Here is a 20,669-nt window from a genome sequence, read left to right as displayed (position 1 = left end):
GAGCAGTGTTGCCTGTTGGGGTCCATTATTGACAGGTTCATATGTTTTAGGCTAGGAACATGTGGACTAGAAATGTTATGCAGAATAGATAGAGATACAAAAGAAATACAGAGATATAGGATAGTACGGGAGGGCTACTCAGTGAATACTGAATACTGAATCTGCCAGTGTTTATTTTTCTTATGCTTATATACTCCAATCCAAAGTGAGAAAGAAGGCAAAAAGCTGCTTTAACACGACACAGAAGACCAGAACAATTACTTGCTTCAATACTTGAGACATCAAGTCATTATTTTCTGAGTTAAGCAATCTGATGTTTTGGGCAGGATATGCAGAGAATACAGCCTAGACCAAGAATCCTGGGTCAAGCTTCCTGTTATAAAATGAAGGAGCATGAATAGGCTTGAATTCTCTGACCTTTGGTCAAGCTGGAGTGGATCCACCTCTATGGATCCACCTAATGTCCAAAACACCAAGTAAACACACCCTAGGACAGGATATCTTGTTTGTGACCACACCTGTTGTCAACAACTTTGAAAGAGTAAAAATATGCTCAAACTCTCTGACCTTTAGCCAAGGTGGAATAGGATTCACATCCATGGGCCCCCACAGTTGCCCACTGGCTTTTTTCTCATGGCTAATGCAGTTTGCTTTTTTTTCAACCCAGGAGCTCTTGCTTAGGAGTGGCACTACTAACAGAGGACCGAATCCTTCCACATCAATCATTAATCAAGAAATTCTCCCACAAAGTTGCTTATACGCCAATTAGATGGAGACATTTCCTCAACTGAAATGTCCACTTTCCAGATGATGCTAGCTAGTGTCAAGTCAGCAACAACAACAAAAAACCCAAACACCATAATTGCCCTCTTGTCAACTTGATACACAATTCCATCACTATTAAACCTTAACTTTTCCTTATTACTTGTCCCCAAACACTTTAAAATTTGTCTCTCTAAACTAACTATTCCAGTCTCTTAAAAGTACAAAGTCTCTTAATGTTGGGTTCCTCCTGTAAAATAAAAAAAAAATGTTATATACTTTTTATCCCAAGAGACAAGAGTCAAGACACAGATACAATCAAACCAAAACAAAGCCTATATTTATCCATGTAAATCAAGTTCTGTAGCTCAGTGTCCCACATGAGGGGTTTCTTTATGATCTTCTCGGATCCAAAGGGCTTGGGTAGCTCCATCTTTGTGGCTTTGCCATCCATTGCACATCCAGCTTGAATCATAGGCTGAGACCAGCTTTACCCAAAGCTACTGATGTCCTTGGTAGTCATTCCTTGGTAGTCCTGGTGTCTCCACTATGCTGTGACCTGCACTGCAGCTGAGGCTTCACTTTTCTGAATGGAGTCTCCTCCAGCGCTCTCTTCGGGGACTATAATCCTGACACTTGGTACTGAGTCTCAGTTTCTTTTTATGATCTCTGCATTCTTCCAAAACCAGCATCACATACATTCTTACACATCACTAAGTTTAGCTGCCGCCTTAACCTACATCATTACCCTCCTTGGACCACAACTTTATGTGCTGATCTTGAGAAAATATTCCCCAGGATATTTTGTCTCAGTGATGTTGATCTCTTAATAATCTCAGTTGATTTTTCAGCCACAGATTTGCAATTCAAATACATCACACAAATAACCCCAAAAGTGTATTTGAGAGATGCTCAAACTTTCACAAGCAAGGCCTCCACTCTGCGCACTGTCCTCAGACTTATCTTCCCGGCTTCCATCAGAGCAGCTCATTAACAGATTCAATGCAATGCCCATCAAAATCCCAGCAAAAATTTTCAAAGATCTTGAAAGAACAGTACTCAACTTCATATGGAAAAGCAACAAACCCAGGATAGCCAAAGCAATCCTGTATAATAAAAGAACGTCCGGAGGCATCACAATCACTGACTTCAAACTCTACTACAGACCTACAGTACTGAAAATAACCTCATATTGGCATAAGAACAGACAGGAAGACCAATGGAACTGAGTAGAAGATTCAGATATCAATCCACACATCTTCAAACACCTGATCTTTGATAAAGAAGCAAAAAAATCAAATGGAAAAAGAAAGCATATTTAACAAGTGGTGCTGCCATAACTGAATATCAACATGTAGAAGAAGGAAAATAGACCCATATCTATCACCATGCACAAAACTCAAGTCCAAATGGATCAAAGACCTCAACATAAAGCCAGCCACACTGAACCTTATAGAAGAAAAAGTGGGGAATACACTTGAACGTATTGGCAGCACAGGGAACCACTTCCTAAATATAGCACCAGTAGCACAGACACTGAGAGAAACAATAAATGGGACCTCCTGAAACTGAAAAGCTTCTGTAAAGCAAAGGACATGGTCAACAAGACAAAACTAGACAGTCTACAGAATGGGAAAAGATCTTCACTAACCCCACATTAGACAGAGGTCTGATCTCTGAAATATACAAAGAATCCAAGAAATCGGACGCCAAAAGATCACATAATTCAATAAAAAAAAAATTGGAGTATAGACCTAAACAGAGAACTCTCAACAGAGGAATCTAAAATGGCTGAAAGACACTTAAAGAAATGTTCAACATCCTTAGTCATCAGAGAAATGCAAATCAAAACAACTCTGAGATTTCATCTTACACCTGTATAAATGGCCAAGATCAAAACACTGATGACAACTTACGCTGGAGAGGTTGTAGGGTAAAGGGAACACTTCTGCATTGCTGATGGGAATGCAAGCTGGTACAACCCCTTTGGATGTCAGTGTGGCAATTTCTCAGAAAATTAGGAAACAACCTTCTTCAAGATCCAGTAATACCACTTTTGGGTATATATCCAAAGGATACTCAATCATGCCACAAGGACATGTGCTCAACTATGTTTACAGCAGCTTTGTTTGTCATAGTCAGAACCTGGATACAACCTAAATGCCCATTGACCAAAGAATGGATAAGGAAAATGTGGTACATTTACACAATGGAGTACTAGCAGCAGAAAAAAATAACAATATCTTGAATTTTGCAGAAAAAAAAATCGATGGAGCTAGAAAACATTATTTTGAGTGAGGTAACCCAGACACAGAAAGACAATTATCACATGCACTCACTCATAGGTGGTTTTGAAACATAAAGCAAAGAAAACCAGCCCACAAACCACAATCCCAGAGAACTTAGACAACAATGAAGACCTTAAGAGAGACTTACATAGATATAATCTACATGGGAAGTAGAAAGTAGAAAAAAAAAAAAACAGATCTCCTGAGTAAATTGGGAGCATGGGGATCTCGGGAGAGGGTTGAAGGGGGGAGGGGAGAGGCAGGGAGGGAAGCAGTGAAAAATGTAGAGCTCAATAAATATATAAAAAAGAACTAGACATGAAAAATTAAAAAAAACATTCAAGATAGGCAGGCAAGAAACATCAGGGATTTAATGCAAAAAAAAAAAAAAAAAAAGCAGCTCATTAACTTTGAGCATCCAGCGGCTTTTCCTGTCTAAACACTTCCCAGTCCTCCTGAAAACAGCAGCCCGAGGTCTGCCCCAGCAACAGTTCACACGCTAGTCCCAATTTTTGCCTTATGTTTCTACTATGATAGATGCTGTGATTGAAAGTAACCTGGAAGTATATTTGCTACTTTTCTATTGCTATGATAAAACATCATGACCAAGGTAGCTTAAAGAAAGAGGGTTTATGTGGGACGTGATTTTTCCAAAGGGTTAAGGTCCATAATGATGGAGACAGTGTGACAGCAAGAGCAGGTGACTGGAAGCTGAGAGTTCACATCTCAAACGACAAACAAGAAACAGAGACACCACATTGGAAACGGAGCTCAGCTTTTGAAATCTTGAAGACCACCCTCAATGACATACTTCTTCCAGCAGGACCAAACCTCTTAAAAACACTGAAGCAGTACCACTCAAATGCCTGTGAATATGAGGGACAACTCATTCCAATCAACACAAGGAGAAAGAGCTTATCTGGCTTACAGTCCATCATCAAGGGAAGTCAGAGCAGAAAGTCAAGACAGGAATTTGAAGCAGAGGAAATGGAGCAATGCTGCCTCCTCGTGGCTCGCTCAGCTTGCATTTTTATACACCTCAAGGGTAGCCCCATCCACAGTGGGCTGGGACCTCCCACATCAATCATTCATCAGGAAAATGCCCTCACAGACTTGTCTACAGGCCAATATGATAGAGGTGCTTCCTAAATTGAAGCACCCTCTTCTCAGAGGACTCTAGCTTAAGTCAAGGTGGTACAAGATAACCCACGGAGCACCTCTGCCAAAAAAAATCAGATGGCTGGAAGCTGGAGAGATGCCTCAGTGGTTAAGAGCACTTCCTGCTCTTTCAGTGGGACTGGAGTACAGTTCCCAGGACTCATGTTGGGCATCTCACAACTTGTATCTCCAGTTACAAAGACTCCTATGTCCCATTCTGGCCTTTGTGGGCATTACACATATGCACGTGCATGTGCGCACATGCGTACACACCCCCACACACATACATAAACACAAATAAATAATATGTCATTTTTCCGAAGAAAGAAAAAACAGGTAGCTGTAGTGGCATCACCTTGACTCTTGGTCCTCTATTCTGTTTGATTGACCTACATGTCTTTGTGTCACTGTCAGGCTATTGTCATTACTATGGTTTTTAAATATAAACTGAAATCAAGTATGGTAATGCATTTAGTATAGTTCTTTTTGCTAAAAGTTGCTTTGACTATCTGGGATTATTCAAGCAAAGAGGTAGTCTAGAGAAAGAGTAAAAAAAATTACCATATATCTGACAGGGAGGTAGTAACTAGTCATAATACAGAACTAAAATAACATAATGCCAAGAAAACTAATACTCCAATTTGAAATCAAGCATGTAAGTGAACAGTTTTTAAAAGGTGAAACAAATAGACAAGAAGCACTTAGAGATGTCCAATATCCTTAGCCACCAGGCAAATGCAAATGAACATCACTTTGAGATTTCATCCTACCCAAATTAGTATATACAAGACTAAGAAAATGAATCGTAACAGATTCTTGGTGAGGATGTGGGGAAAGAGAAGCATCCATTCGCTGCTGATGGGAGTGTAAAATGGAACAGCCATCAAGGAAATCACTGAGGGGGTTCTTTTAAGAGCTGAAAACAGACCTACCACAAGATCCATCCATACTACCTTTGGGAAGAGAGTCAAAAGACTGTACATCTTACGGCATAGTACTTGTTCATCTGTGTTCAGTGCTGCTCTATTCATAACACCAAGAAATTAGAAATAGCCTAGATGTCTATTAATTGATGAATGGATAATGAAAATGTGGTGCTTTTACACAATGGAATAATATTCATCTGTTAAGAAAAGGTGAATAATGAAACTTTTAGGTAAATGTATGGATCTAGAATCATTCATCCTGATTGAGGTAATCCAGAAACAGAAAGATAAATATGACACATTTTCCCTTATATTTAGATGTTAGCTCTTAAGCTTTAGATATGTGTGCTTTATTCAAAATATTCACAGAGGTTGAGTAGCTAGTAAGGAACCAGGGAGGGGAAGAGAGGATTTTCCAATGAAGTGGAGATAGAATGTAGTATTATAAATTATAGATGGAAGTTTCTGTCCTGCCTGGTCCCACAGCCATTCAGTCCCAGTCTATAAAGGCTTATAACAAGGTCCCACAGCCATTCAGTCCCAGTCTATAAAGGCTTATAACAAGTATAAACTGTTTGGCCTATTAGCTCTAGCTCACCATTAACTATCTTTTACAACTTAAATTAACCCATAATTCTTATCTATGTTTAGCCATGTGGCTTGGTACCTTTTCTCAGTGCAGCATTTTTGTCTTGCTTCCTCTGTGTCTGGGTGGCAACCACAAACTAAGCCTTTCTAATTCTCAGAATTCTCCTAGTGTGGTTTCCCTGCCTAAAGTTCTGGCTAATTTTTACAGGGTACAAGAGCATTACCCCACATCACATGGATCCAGCCACCAAAGCTGCTGCTTTAATCCTACTAATATTGCTTAGCAAATTAAAGACTCATATCATCAGAAAAAGAGACATATACAGTAAAGACAGATTCAGATGAGATAAACCTTTACATGATTTAAAGTGTGTTTAAAAATACACATAGGCATAGGAGAGAAAAGAAAAATGATAAAGTCAGAGAGAGAGAGAGAGAGAGAGAGAGAGAGAGAGAGAGAGAGAAAGAGAGAGAGAAAAGTTGGGTGTGATGGCACACACCTTTAATCCTAGCACTTGGAAGGGAAAGGCAGGCAGATCTCTACGAGTTCAAGGGCAGCCTGGTCTATAAAGCAAGTTCCAGGACAGCCAAAAATACACAGAGAAACCATATCTCAAAAAACTTCCCAAAATTAAAAATAAAAATAAATGAAATTTAAAAAAGAATTAAAGCCAAGTAAAGATGGGAAATACACAGAGAATCTGGATATTGTTTGTTACTGTGTTGTCTTTGAATTGCTTGACTGCTGAGAAAGGAGCAACAGCTGCTAAAAGACATTTGATCATAAATGCTTCTGTATTAATCCAACACATATATTTTGAAAATGCCTTGACTTCAAAATTTAAGTGAAAATATATGTTAATTTGGAGAAGAGGTTTTTCTTTTGCTTCCATAGGAAATGAGAGGCTGTGGGTTCATTCTGGGTTAAGAAAAATCAGGTCTGATCAAGGAAGACCCCTGAAAAATCTCCAGTGGGAACAGATGGCCCAGGTGATCCTATGTTTTAGAGCACATCTGTTGAAGTTTCCTCTGAGGTTCTACATACAGAACAACCTCAAGACTGCTGGCTGAGATGACCCAGGCTCACAGAATACTTCAGTATTTATATAATAAATAGGTTTATATAAGATTATCAGTGCCTCCAATCAGCAGTAAGTAGCCTAGAAAACTATGGACACATTCCCAAAAAATGGATGATGGATGTTTGTCTTTGTTTAGAGTGTTGGTTACAAGTTGTTATTGATAATGGTCAGGAAAAAAGGTAAACAAAGAAGATTAGATTCAGAGTTCTTGTTTTGAAAAGAAAAAAAGGGAAAGGGCTGTGGGATAAGGCTCTTGTACCCTGTAAAGATTTATCACTCATATTGACTTATTAAAATGCTGATTGGTCAGTAGCCAGGCAGGAAGTATAGGCAGAGAAACTACACTAGGAGAATTCTGGGAAGAGGAAAGGCTCAGTTTGTAGTTGTTACCCAGACACAGAAGCAGCAAGATGAAATGCTGTACTGAGAAAAGGTACCAAGCCACATGGCTAAACATAGGGAAGAATTATGGGTTAATTTAAGTTGTAAGAGCTAGTTAATGGTCAGCCTAAGCTAATAGGCCAAACAGTTTATACTTTTTATAAGCCTCTATGGATTTCTTTGAGACTGAATGACTGTGAGAACAGGTGGGACCGAAACTTCAGTCTACAATAAATGGGCAAAGATAAAACAAAATAAGAAGATTAAAAGGAGAGGGACATTAGCCTGCAGGATACAGGTGAGACTCTGGGGAAGGGTAACTAACATTAAAGGCCTTTTGCATATCAAGACATACCACTGTCAAAGCTTCCTAAAATATATATACAATATAAAAGGAACTTAAGTGGAATTATCATATAATAGAGAAGAAAATTCCCCAGCTAGACATCATATGCTACCAAAAAAAAATCCAAGTACCAGGAATAGGTTACAAATTGTTGAGTTGTTCACCAAAGTTATCCCATGGACCATCTAAACATGACAGTCTATTTCCAAGACTATTGGTTACCCTCCACAACCTGATGTAAAGTGCTATTTTTGAAGACAATACTAAATTGTATCATCAAACATGGAGAAAACAAGCTGGTACTCAACTAGAAGATTCATCCCTACTGACTAGTATTTATAGTGCTGGAAGTTACTATAAATGCTACCACGGGAGAAAACTAATTATCAATATCACAGAGCTATAAACCCTGCAAGATACAATAGTGACTTGTTTTCAAGATATATCAATTTGTGCAATAGTGGCACAAGTGTTAATGGAAGTAACCAAATGATTTTTAAAAATTGGAGTTAAGACCCACTCCATGAGATAGAGCCCATAGTTGAAACTGTTGATATTATGAGACTAGTATGTCATAGGCCCTAGGGGGGAACTTACTAATATTATTCTGCTAAATAAATGTAGCAATAAAACAACTTTTAATGATGTATTTCTATATCCACAGATCAGTGCATTGCTCATCCCTCATCAGAGATGCTTCTTCTTGCAGATAATTAAAACACTGATAGAAAATTGGACATTGTGCAGAGAATGAGTCTTTTGAGCACTTGGCCCTACAAGATCTGTCTTTATTACAGCCTTTCCCTCAAGACTGGCTGGAGAAACTGCAGCACCTCAGAAGCTCAGCTTGTTTATTTTTGTCTTAGTTATTTAGGGTTTCTGTTGCTGTGAAGAGACACCAAGACCATGTAACACTTATAAGAAACACATTTCATTACTTAATTATTGTGGCTGTGTTACAGTTTCAGAAGCTCAGTTAATTATCATCATGATGGGGAGCATGTCGGCACGCAGGCAGACATGGTGCTGGCTACATCTTTAGCAGAAGAAAACAGGGAATGGGCCATGACACTGAGTGAAGGTTAAGCGAAAGAGAGCTCAAAGCCTGCCCCACAGTGATATATTTGTTCCAACAAGGCCACACCTACTTTAACAAGGTGACATCTCCCAGTAGGGCCACTCCCTAGGAGCTTATGGGGACCAGTTACACTCAGACTACCACAATTATATAGAGTTGAACAGAAAGGTGGAGTTATGCATACAGTTGAACGAAGAGGTAAGGTTGTTACAGATAAACAAGGAGGAGGGTATATGTTGTATCCTTTGACCAAAGAGGTTTAGTTAATCATGGTAGGAACAGTCTCTGGGGGGGGATCAGTCTTCACTTTATGAACTTCCAGGGGGAGGAAACTCTGGTGGGTATTTTCTGCACACATTGTCCACATCCATGCTGGGACTAGAGGATGGTTTTACCATTCCTCTGAGCCTCACCATAAGGCAGCGAGGCTTCCATTCCTTCGTGGGTCTGGGAATCTGGGTTTCTTGACATGGTTGGCTCATGTAAACCACACACATTCACTCATGGTTTCACTCACTCAGAGCTTCCTTCCCTTCCAACCATAAATACTTTAATCAAAGTGACAGAATGCTAAATTAACATATTAAAATTGGTATCCTTCTTATATATCAAGGACAAACACACCAAGAAAGAGACTAGGGTAAAATATCTCACTCATTAAAAGCCTTGAAAAACAGCTCAGAATAAACCAATCCAAGAAAAGAAAGATCTCTAAAATGAAAACCTTAAAATGCTGGATAAAGAAATTGAAGAAAAGTCAAGGCAGAAAGATCTCATATGCTCATTATTTAGAAGAATCAATATTGTGAAAATCACCGTCCTACCAAAAGCAATCTACAGGTTCAATATAATTTGAACAAAAAAACCCAGCATCATTCTCCACATAAACAGAAAAAAAACTTAAGATTCATATGGTAAAAGATTTTTACCCATTCTGTAGGTTACTTCTTCGCTTGAATAATGATATTCCTTGCTTTTTAATTTCAAAAGATCCAGTTTATTACTTGTTGGTCTTAATGCCTATGCTATCATATTTCTGCTCAGAAATGAGTCCTTTCCTGTGCCAAGGAGTTCAAGTGTATTCTCTACTTTCTTTTCTGTCACATTTAGGGGTTCTGGTCTTATGTTGAGGTTCTTTATCCATATGGAGCTGAGTTTTTGGAAAGGCAGTTGAAACAGATCTATGTTGGGGAATATTATTTTAAGGTGTGTTGCTCTCATTTATGTCACATTTCATTGTGTGTTGCATTTGTTTAACTCTGTGAAGTTGGGTTACTGTACCTATCTAAAACATCTGATGGTCTAATAAAGAGGCGAACAGCTAATAGCAAGGCAGGAGAAAGACTAGGTGGGGCTGGAAGGCAGAGAGAATGAATAGAAGGAGGAATCTGGGAAGGAGGGAGGAGCAAGAGAACAAGGAAAGGAACAGCCACACAGTCAGCCACAGAGTAAGGGTGAAAGTAAGATTACAGAAGTAAGAGAAGAAAAAGTCCAGAGACAAAAGGTAGATGGGATACTTTGAGTTAATGATTGCTGGCTAGAAATAATCCAAGCTAAGGCCAGGCATTTATAATAATAAGCCTCCACGTGTGGGATTTATTAGGGAGCTGGATGGAGAACCTCCAAAAAAGTCAAGAGCAAACCACAAAGATCTATCTTCATTTCTTTACATGAAGCTATCCACTGTGACCAGCACTATTTGCTGAAGATACTCTTTTCTCCAGCATGTGTTTTCACTACTTTGCTTAAAAAAAAAAAAAGCCAGGTGTTTTGGTGAGGTCTTCAATTCTATTCCATTGATCAATGCATCTGTTTTTTGATGCCAATACCCGCCTGTTTTTATTACTAAAGTTGTGTTGACTTGAATGAGAATGACCCCCAAAAGTTCATGTATATGAATGTTTAGTCACCTGTTAGTGGACCTATTAAATGGTGTTCCTTTTTGGGAGGAGATGTATCATTGGAAGTGGATTCCCTCTATCCATCCCTTCCCCCCCTTTCTCTCCTCTCTCTCTCTCTCTCTCTCTCTCTCTCTCTCTGTGTGTGTGTGTGTGTGTGTCTGTCTCTCTCTCTGTCTGTCTCTCTCTCTGTCTGTCTCTCTGTCTGTCTCTCTCTGTCTCTCTTTCTGTCTGCCTCTCTCTGTCTCTCTCTCTCTCTCTCTCTCTCTCTCTCTGTGTGTGTGTGTGTGTGTGTGTGTGTGTGTGTGTGTGTGTGTGTGCCTACTGCTTGTATATCAGAATGCAAAGCTCTCATAGACTGCTCCGATGTCACTCCTATCGTCCTCCCTCCATGACAACCACGGAGTAGTCCTCTAAAATCGTAATCAAGCCCCCAGTTAAATGCTTTCCTTTATATGAGCCATCTTGATTATGGTGTCTCCTCACAGCAACAGAACAGTGACTATGACAAAAACTCCGCAGGAAGAATTGAAATCTATGGTGGTAACACTTTCAGCTGTTGCTTTATTATTCGAGATGGGTTTAATTATCCTGTAAGGTTTTCGTTTGGTTGATTTTTGTTCATTTGTGTGTGTGCGTGCACACACAGGATAACTAAACAAACACACACATGCACATCTGTTTCCATATTTAGTTTAACATTATTATTTCAATTTCTATGGATGTTTTGAAGTTTTGTGGGGGTTTTATTGAATAGTAGAATGTTTTCAGTAGGGTGGCCATTTTCACAATATTAATCAAACTGATCCATGGGCATGGGATATCTTTCTGTCTTCTGGTGTCTTCAATTTAGCTCTTCAATGCCCTATGTGTTTTATGATAATAAATACTTTTCTTACTTGATTAGAGTTATTCCCAAAACCTTTTTTCCCCAAAAACTTCTTTTTGATGCTGTTGTGAGAAGTATTGTCTCCCTAGTCTATCAGTGTGTGCCATTGTTTATAAGAAGACTAGTTTGTTTTGTGTGTTAATTTTGTATCTTGCTCCTCTGCTGAAAGTATTTATCATCTGTAGAGTTTTCTTAGTGGAGTCCTTTGGGTCTTTTACATATAAAACCACATTGTCGGCAAATAAGGTTTCTTTCACGTCTTCATTTCCTATATGTATCCCCTTGAACCTTTAGTTGTCTTCTTGCTCTATCACTGAACACTGTATTTGACAGGGAGAGCAGTAATGGATATCTTGTCTTATTTTTGATTTCGTGGGAATGTTTTGAGTCTCTACTTAGGTTGATGAAGGCTGTGGGTATCTTGTACTTGTCTTTATTTTGTTGATATATGTCCCTTGTATCCCTATTCTGTGCAAGAATTTATTATGAAGGGGTGTTGGATTTTTGTCAAAGGCTTTTTCTGTACCTAATGAGATGATCATGTCTTTTAATCTGTTTATGTGATGCATTGTGCTTATTATTTATGCATATTGAACCTTTTCTGCACTTCTGGGATGAAGACAACTTGATCATGGTGGACAATCTTTTTGATGTGTTTTTAAATTTGCAAGTATTTTGTTGTGATTTTTGCATCTATGTTCTTTTCTTGTTGCTATTGAGTTTTCATATGATTTTGGTATCAACAAGGTCAAGCTTTCAGAAAGAATTTGGAATGGTTCCTTCAGTTTCTATTTTGCAGAATAATTTGAAGAGTATTGACATTGGTTTTTCTTGAAGATCTGGTAGAATTTGGCTCTGAAACCATCTTACCTTAGATTTCTTTATTTCGTTAGAGATTCACCACAATTTTCTGCTCCTCAATAAGGAAAGCCCACTTGATCCTGTCACGGGCACACTTGGCAAGCATGGAGCCACCATAGGCCTGGCTGACATGCTTCTTTGTCTTAGACAATCTCATAAGGACTTTCAGTCTCAGAGCACGAAATGTTAGAAGTCTGTCTGGGCACACACTGTAGGCCCATTTAGGTGCTTTACCAACCTTCTTGGTATAAAGGTAAACAATCCTGTTGCCAGGGGTTCAGGACAGCCTAGTTTTGTTAGAGGCTGTATTATAGGAAAGTCCACAACGGTATGTCAAGTGCTGGACTGCTGGACCATTCTTTGTGCCTTTAAGCACCATCCCAGAAGAGGAAAAAAAGCCAGAATACAGATCAGATTTTTAAAATATGTACTGATGTTTCTCTGAATTTCCTCATATCTCCCTTTTCATCTTTAATTTTATTCATGTGGATCTTCTTTCTCTTTCTTTCAGCTAATTTGGCTAATGGTTTGTCAATTTTACTGATTTTTTCCCCCCAAGAACCTGTTCTTTATTTCACTGATTCTTTGCATATTTCTACATTTCTATTTCATTAGTTCAGCCCACAGTGGATTGTTTCTTGTGTATTCTCAGGTGTTGCTTCTTTTTCCAAAGTTTTGAGTGTATCATAAAGCTATCAATATAAAACTCTTCAGTTTCTATGTAGGCACTTGGTGCTATGAAATTTCCTCTTTGAACTGCCTTACTTGAGTCTCATAGGATTTCCTATGTTGTTTCTCAAAGACCTGGACAAATCCAGACCCCACTAGCAGGAAAAGTAGAGTCAAAAATCTAGCAGGAAGAAAAGAGCCAAAAATCTAGGTTAGCCAGTTCAGTGACTCTGTTTCAGGAACTAGCTGAAGATAAAGTTAGATTATAATCTTGAGAATAATCTTAAGAAACAGGGAGTTACCCCTTTGTGATTATCACTGGTATTTTCGAAATTTTTCAGTGATCACTGGTATTTTTGGAATTTTCCAATGACGCCCTCCCTAACCCCTTTGGATTACTGGGTTGTGGTTTCTTCCCTTTAATACCTCTTCTCCCAGCTACTCAGTGTCGAACTCCTCTATCCATGCGTGGGATATGAGTCTTGGCCCTGGCGCTGGTTCCTGTCAATAAACCTCGTGTGACGGCAGCAAGGACAGTCTCTAGTGAGTTCCTGGGGGGTCGTGTTATCCCAAGACTTGAGTGAGAGTCTCTTCACAATGGGGTCTTTCATTTCCATGTTCTTTCAATTCTTAAAAGTTTTTAATTTCCTTCTTGATTTCTATCTTGACTCAGTACTCATTCAGTAAAGAGTTGTTTAGTTTCCACAAATTTCTGTGCTTTCTACTGGGTCTATTGTGGTTGGTACCCGACTTTAAGTCATGGTGGTCAGGTAGGATGCAGAATCTTATTTCAGTTTTCCTGTATTTTTTTAATACTTGGTTCCTATCAAAAATATGGTCAATTTTGGAGTAAGTTCCATGGGCTACTGAGAAGAAAGAATATCCTTTAGAATTTGAGTGTAATTTTTTTGTGTCTGTTAGGTCCTTTTGACTTATGATGTTTTGTAGCTTGAGTTTCTGTTTAGCTTTTGTCTGGATGATCTGCCTACTGAAAGAGTGGGATAGTGAAGTCACCCGCTATCATTGTGTTAAAGAAAAATACAGTTTTAGGTGTTTTGGTGTTTTCTTTATGAAACTAGATGCTGTTGCATTTGTTACAAAATTTTTAGACTTGTAATGTCCTCTTGGGCTTTCTTTTTCCTTCTTCTGATTAGTTTTGCTCTGAAGTCTGTTGTGGCCTCTTATTTCTTGGCTCTGCTTGCTTGAAGTACCTTTGCCATCATTTCACCCAAACATGGTATCTGTCTGTCTTTGATTGTGAGGTATGTTTCTTGAGGCAGCATGAAGATACTTTGTTTTCTAATTGAATTTGTTAGTCTGTGACTTTTGGGGAAGTGAGACTGTAGGGAGCTCTTTTTTTAAACATATGAACCTGTTTAATTATGTTGTTAGCAAATTAAGAAATCAGTTGGTGGGGATTCACATTCCGTTTGTCAGAGAGACCTGAGATTGCAGGTAGACCTGGAGCTGAGCAACATCTTTGATCTTTGGCAAAATCTGTGAGTCCACGGTTATCTGATCCGCCCTGCACTACTACTTGTAACCTAGTAGCATTTCTTCTTCCTGTCGAAGATCTTGCGCTCCTGGTTCCTGGGCTTGCACAGCTGCTTCTTCTGGAATAAGCATCAGGCAAGAGTTTGGGGGTTTTTAACCTTGCTGAGAGCAACTTTCCTCAGAGGTGACAGTAACAAACTTCTGGCATGTTATGCTCAGAGAAAATCTGTTGAGGACAAGAGGTCTAGTCCCAAGTAGCAAATCATTGCACAGCTGCTTCAGGAAAGCCGTTCTCTTGCCCCAGAGCACCTCGTGAGGATGCTCAGGGTGGTCCCAGGAGTGACGCTGGGACACAGCCTTCTTGCATGCTGACTGAAGGGCTTTTTTTTTTGCCATGACTCAGCAGCTTCCAAGGCATGCCCGTAGGCATTTTATGAAGTTTAACCATGCAGGTATAGTCATTTTTGTCACCACCAACAAATTGTGATTGTGACAGTAATAAGGACTTTTAATTCTTCTTTTCAACCTTGGATTTTGCAGCTGAGGATTTCCTTTTGTATAAGGCCTTTCTGGAATATAGAAGACGGAGAGTACCTGCCAATTCCTCTAATCAGGGCAGGGTTTCAATTGCAATAGGGTTTCCCTTACTTGGGTTTTTAATCTCAGGATGCACCCTTTGGCTCACCAGCAGCAGCAGCAGCAGCAGCAGCAGCAGCACCGCCAACCTTCTTGACTGCGGGTTTCTTCTCTTTCGCGTCAGGCTTCTTGGCTTATTCACTTGCCGCCTTCTAAGATGGTAAAGAGAACTAAGGTCACAGATTTCTGGCCTATAAGCTGCCATTGAGAGCTATTATTGAAGAGTATTTGGTAATTCCTGTTATTTTGGTGTTGCTTGAACCTTTTTGATTAACTGTTCCAGAATTGTTTCTTTTGTCCTTTTGGGTGTAGTTAACCTCTTTAGACTGAAGTTTTCCTTCTGGTGTCTTTTGTAGTGTGGATTTGTGGACAGAAGCTGTTTCAAATTGTTCTTATATTTTTTTTCTTTTGATTGTGATATGAAGTTTTGCTGGGTACACTAGTGTAGGATGGTTTCTGTGACTTTTCAGAGCTTGTAGAACATCTGTCCTGGTGTTTCTGGCTTTCAAAGTCTCCATTGCCAGGTGCTATTCTAAGGAGTCTACCTTTGTATGTCACTTGGTCTTATTCCCTTTGTGATGGCTATTATTGGTTGTCAACTTGACTATGTCTGGAATGAACTGAAGAACACACCTGTGAGAGATTTTGTTGCTTGATTTGAAGTGGGTGGATTCATGTCTAGTCTGGATATTTGAGACAGGAAAACACAAATCTTTGTTCCAGATCTAGGTGGGAAGATATACTCCTTTAATTCAGATTTTGAGGTAGGAAGTGAAGGGACCATTGTACTGCCGGGTGGTGCCCTGTTGATACCCAAATTAGGCACAGACCATACCCAAACACCAATTTCCAAGCACAAACCAAACACAAAGAGATCTTTATTAAGCAAAGAGACAAGGTGGCTGAATCTAGCTCTGTGTTAATTTCAAGATGGAAAAAGAGAGGTCAGTGTTAGAATGAGCCAGAAAATGTTTCTAATGGAGTATTTAATAATTAGTCAAATAATGAATTTTGATTGCCAGACCTTGATCTTTTGATAGTGAAAGACCTGGATAAATCCAGACCCAGATAAATCAGGAGAAATAGAGCCAAAAATCTAGTAGGGAGAGAAGAACCAAAAATCTAGGTTAGCCAGTTCAGTGACTCTGTTCAAGGAACTTGCTGCCCATAAAGTTAGATTATAGTCTTGAGAAACGGGGAGTTACACCCTTGTGATGATCACTGGTATTTTCAGAATTTTCCAATGATCTCTGGTATTTTCGGAATTTTCCAAAGATGCCCTCTCTACCCATTTTGGGTTGTGGTTTCTTCCCCTAAATACCCCTTCTCGCAGCTACTCGGGGTCGAACTCCTCTACCCCTGTGTGGGAAATGAGTTTCAGTCCCAGATGGTTCCTGTCCTGTCAATAAACCTCATATGATTGCAGCAAAGACGGTCTCTTGTGAGTTCCTGGTGGGTCGTGTTATAATAGTTGGACCTTGGCGATCAGTCTCCAGAAAGAGCCAGGCATAATGAAATGGTCTAGACCTTGGTGGCTAGCTTTAGGTATGTAATCTAACAGTCTAGCAAGGGAGAGGAAATGGGAAAAGGCAAAACCCAGCAGAGCCATGTTTGCCATGCTCGAGCCTGCTAGAGCCCTTCAGGAAGACGTACACCTTCAATGCAGATCTTGAGGAAGGAAGACACACCTTTAATCTGGGCCACAACTTCTGCTGGAGGTCTGTATAAGGACATAGAACAAGAAGCTTTTGCTTTTTGCCTGCTTGCCCTCGCTTTGTTAGCACTGGCTTTAGAGCCTGCTCCTTTGGAATTCCAGCATACACAGAAGACCAGCTAAGACATCCAGTCTTGAGGACTGAGCAGCTATTGCATTCCTGGACTTTCTGTTCACAGCCAGCCATTGTTGGATTAGCTGAATCGCAGCCTATAAGTCATTCCAATGAATTCCATAGATAAGTAGGTAGATAGATAGATGATAGCTAGAAAATTCTCTTACTCTAGAGAACCCTGACTAATACACCCTTGAGCTTTTGTTACTCTTCCTTTGTTCTGTGCTATTTGTATTTTAGTTATTATATGTCACAGGAGTTTCTTTTCTGGTCCTGTCTGTTTGGTGTTCTGTATGCCTCTTGCACCTTGATAGGCATCTTTCTTTAGATTTGGGGAGTTTTCTTCTTTGATTTTATTTAAAATATTTTCTGTGCCATTGACCTGGATTTCTTCTTCCTCTATATTTATTATGTATGGGTTTGGTATTTTTGTGGAGTAATGGTAAAAATAAAGCACTGTGGTTCCCCAAGGGGTGCAGTAGCAGGCCACGCGGGCCAGTGGGTCCCAGGCAGGGAGCTTCATGAGGTGGGGGTGGGAGTGAGAGACAGAGATGTGATGTGGGAGAATTGTCTGTATTCTGTCAATCATATTTTAATAAAACGCTGATTGGCCAGGCAGGCAGTATAGGCAGGAAAGCCAGACAGGAAGTAGAGGTGGAGCAAAGAGACTGGGAGTACTCTAGGAAGCTCCCTCTGCCAGTTCTGCCCAGACCACTGGAGAGGAAAGATGTAAGCTGCCCTACTGGAAAAGGTACTGAGCCATGTGGCTAACGTAGATAAGGATAATGGGGTAACATAAGTTATAAGAGCTAATAAGTAGCCTGACCTAATGGGCCAATCAGTTTATAATCTTATGGAGTCCTGTGTGTAATTTTCTTTGTTGCTTGCCAGCTGTGGGGTACTGGGAGGGACAGATACCCCAAGCAAGCTGGCCGTCACACTACAGAGATGGATAGGCATGCCATGCAGAGAAAGTGGGCATTTATTTAGTGAGTTATGAATGGAAAGGGAAAAGGGGAGAGGGAGGGAGAAAGGGGACAAGGAGAGAGAGGCAGAGAGGGAGGGAGAGAGAGAGAGAGAGAGAGAAAGAGAAAGAGAGAGAACCAGAGGGGCGAGGGGAAAGGGGGAAGAAGGGAGATAGGCAGAAGCTGCCTCTTCTGGAGAGAGATGGAAGAGTAGCACCTCAGACTGGAAGCAGAAGAAAGATCTGCTTACTTTTGCTGACTGGGCAGGGAAGAGAGTAGTCAAGGCTTGTCTCTTAAAGGGACAGGTCAGACCATTACACATGATGTTCTAGACTTTTTTCCCCACTTTCATTTCTAGATGTTTTATTCTTTTTTTTTTAAGATTTAACATTTTCTGTCACGGAGATATCCATTTCTTCTACCTTATTGTCAAGACCTTATTATTCTTTTTTTTTTTTTTGTGAGGCTTTCCTCCGACCTTCTTGTTTGACTTCCTGAGGTTTTCATTTTGGGCTTTATTTCAGTTTGACTTTTCTTTAGTGATTTTGTTTCTTAGTTAAATTCTATTTTTATATCTTGAATTATTTTCAACATTTCATTCAGCTGTTTATTTTTCATGGTCTTCCTACCCTCTTTAAAGTCCTTGAACATCTTTATAATTGTCATTTTGAAGTCTTTGTCTTGTTCTTTAGATAACTTATTTTTCTAAGTAATATTACAGCAGGTATGCTGGTTTCTGGAAGAGGCATATTGTCATGACTGTTCATGTTTGTGATTTGAGCTGGAATCTAGGAATCTGGAGTTAGTCATTTGTAGTATTTCTTGGTGTGGATAATTGATCTTGCCTTTGTTGGTAGGTGTTCAGTTCTTTGGTTGCTGTTGCCCCAATCTGACAGGTTATAGACCACCAGAATAATGTTTGTTTTTCAGTCTTACAGCTACTCTGGGTTTCTGGGTTCAGACCAGTTAAAGGGGGCTGGAGAAATAGTTCAGTTGTTAAGAATACTGGCTTCTCTTTCAGAGGACCCAGCACCTCCGTATACCTCACAAACATCTATAACTCTAGTTCCAGGGAATCCAGTGCCTTTTTTGGCCTCTTGGCAGTACTGCATATACATGTGCCAAGACACATGTACAAGTAAAATACCAATACACATAAATAAAAATAAATACTTTTTTAAATTTTAAAGAAAAGCTTTTTTCTTTTCTTTTTTTATTGATTTTTATTGAGCTATACATTTTTTTCTGCTCCCCTCCCTGGCTCTCCTCTCCCCTTCAACCCTCCCAAAAGTTCCCAATGCTCCCAATTTACTCAGATCTTTTCTTTTTCTACTTCCCATGTAGATTAGATCTATGTAAGTCTCTCTTAGGGTCCTCATTGTTGTCTAGGTTCTCTGGGATTGTGATTTGTGGACTGGTTTTCATTGCTTTATGTTTAAAAACCACTTATGAGTGAGTACATGGGATAATTGTCTTTCTGTGTCTGGGTTACCTCACTCAAAATGATGTTTTCTAGCTCCATCCAAAAAATAGTTTTAAAAGTATGTTAAACTGAGGTTTATATCAGTTGACAGTGATTTTTTAAATAAGAAAAAAATCAAATAAAAATTTTAAACATTTGCTAGAAACAATATGCTGTGCTATTCAAAAACAACCACAAATATTTTGCTTACCAAATTTTTTTTCCAGTTTTTCTTTTACATTTATTCAGTTGTTTAGTCTTATATATTTTTTTGGCATAGCTCCTAAGTATGCAAAAATCTACTGTTCATGTTGAAAGTAAAAGGGGTAATACCTGGAGGAAAATTTAAGATGATAGAAAAACCACAAAGGTGGGAAAATCAGTGCTGGTTATTTCTTGCCAGTCAAGCATGTCCCATTGAGTCCTAGCTCCAATCATAAAGAGCAAGAATGCAGCTATGTAATCTGTTCAGGGATCCGCTCCATTGAAGCGAATGAGACAACCCAAATCCTAAAAGGACCTATAGCAAATAAAGAGGAGTTTACAATGACCCAGATGAAGATGAAATATTCTGTGATATTTATACACAGATGAAGCTGCCTAACCAAGCATTTCTCAGAATGTGGCCTCACCTTCAGCCTATACCTACCCCCTCTGCCTCCTGGGTCTCATTTTCCTAGTAACTACTGTAATAGCTGCGATACTAAATACTACATACTGATGCCGAATCTGAACTTGTTTTCATATTTTCTACATTTAATACCCATATATTCTAAACAACTCAGTTTGATTTCCAGTCATCAGCCACCACTCCTAGGTATGGAAACAAAGAACCTAACTTTTTGTGACCTAATTTTTCTGCTTTCCAAATGGAGAAGGTCTTGGCACTTTGAATGATTGTGGTGAGGACCAAGTATGTAAGATATGTAACTGTTCAGAATCACACATGGGATATAATACCACTGTTGCTCTCTTCCTTCAAGAGATTACACTTGCAAATGAACATACTCTTACACCTCCCATTGGTTAGATAGGATACTGTGGCTTCCTATTCTGCAAGCTGCCTTTGCATCCTCCTTCTCCTTTCCTCACAATCTTTCACCTCCTAACTTAAGAAAAGCAAATAATTTATTAAATGAATTCATTACATTAAAATCACTTAATCCATTGTGCAAGGAAATTTAATTTAGGCATTTGGTGCAGAATGATTTTTCAAATTGTATACAAAAGGTGCTGAAGATATGCCTCAGTCATTAAAGGCTAGGCTCATAACCAAAAATAAAATTTTATACAATAGAGTACATAATATGACTTGTTAATATTGTTTAGTATGTAAGTTAAGTCAAACAAATTATGC

The 20,669-nt window shown here is 39.3% G+C and overlaps 1 pseudogene; it reads right to left on the bottom strand.

Annotated features, from left to right (window-relative positions):
* Positions 1 to 14,345: 14,345 nt before the first annotated feature.
* Positions 14,346 to 16,957, bottom strand: LOC125397911 (large ribosomal subunit protein eL6 pseudogene; annotated as a pseudogene).
* Positions 16,958 to 20,669: the final 3,712 nt, after the last annotated feature.

Source organism: Myodes glareolus, chromosome 18 (genome assembly GCF_982192425.1).
Source record: "Myodes glareolus chromosome 18, mMyoGla1.1, whole genome shotgun sequence".
Classification (NCBI taxonomy): domain Eukaryota; kingdom Metazoa; phylum Chordata; class Mammalia; order Rodentia; family Cricetidae; genus Myodes; species Myodes glareolus.
The sequence above is the reverse complement of the archived record's forward strand: the minus strand, read 5'-3'. Positions and strand labels throughout refer to the sequence as shown.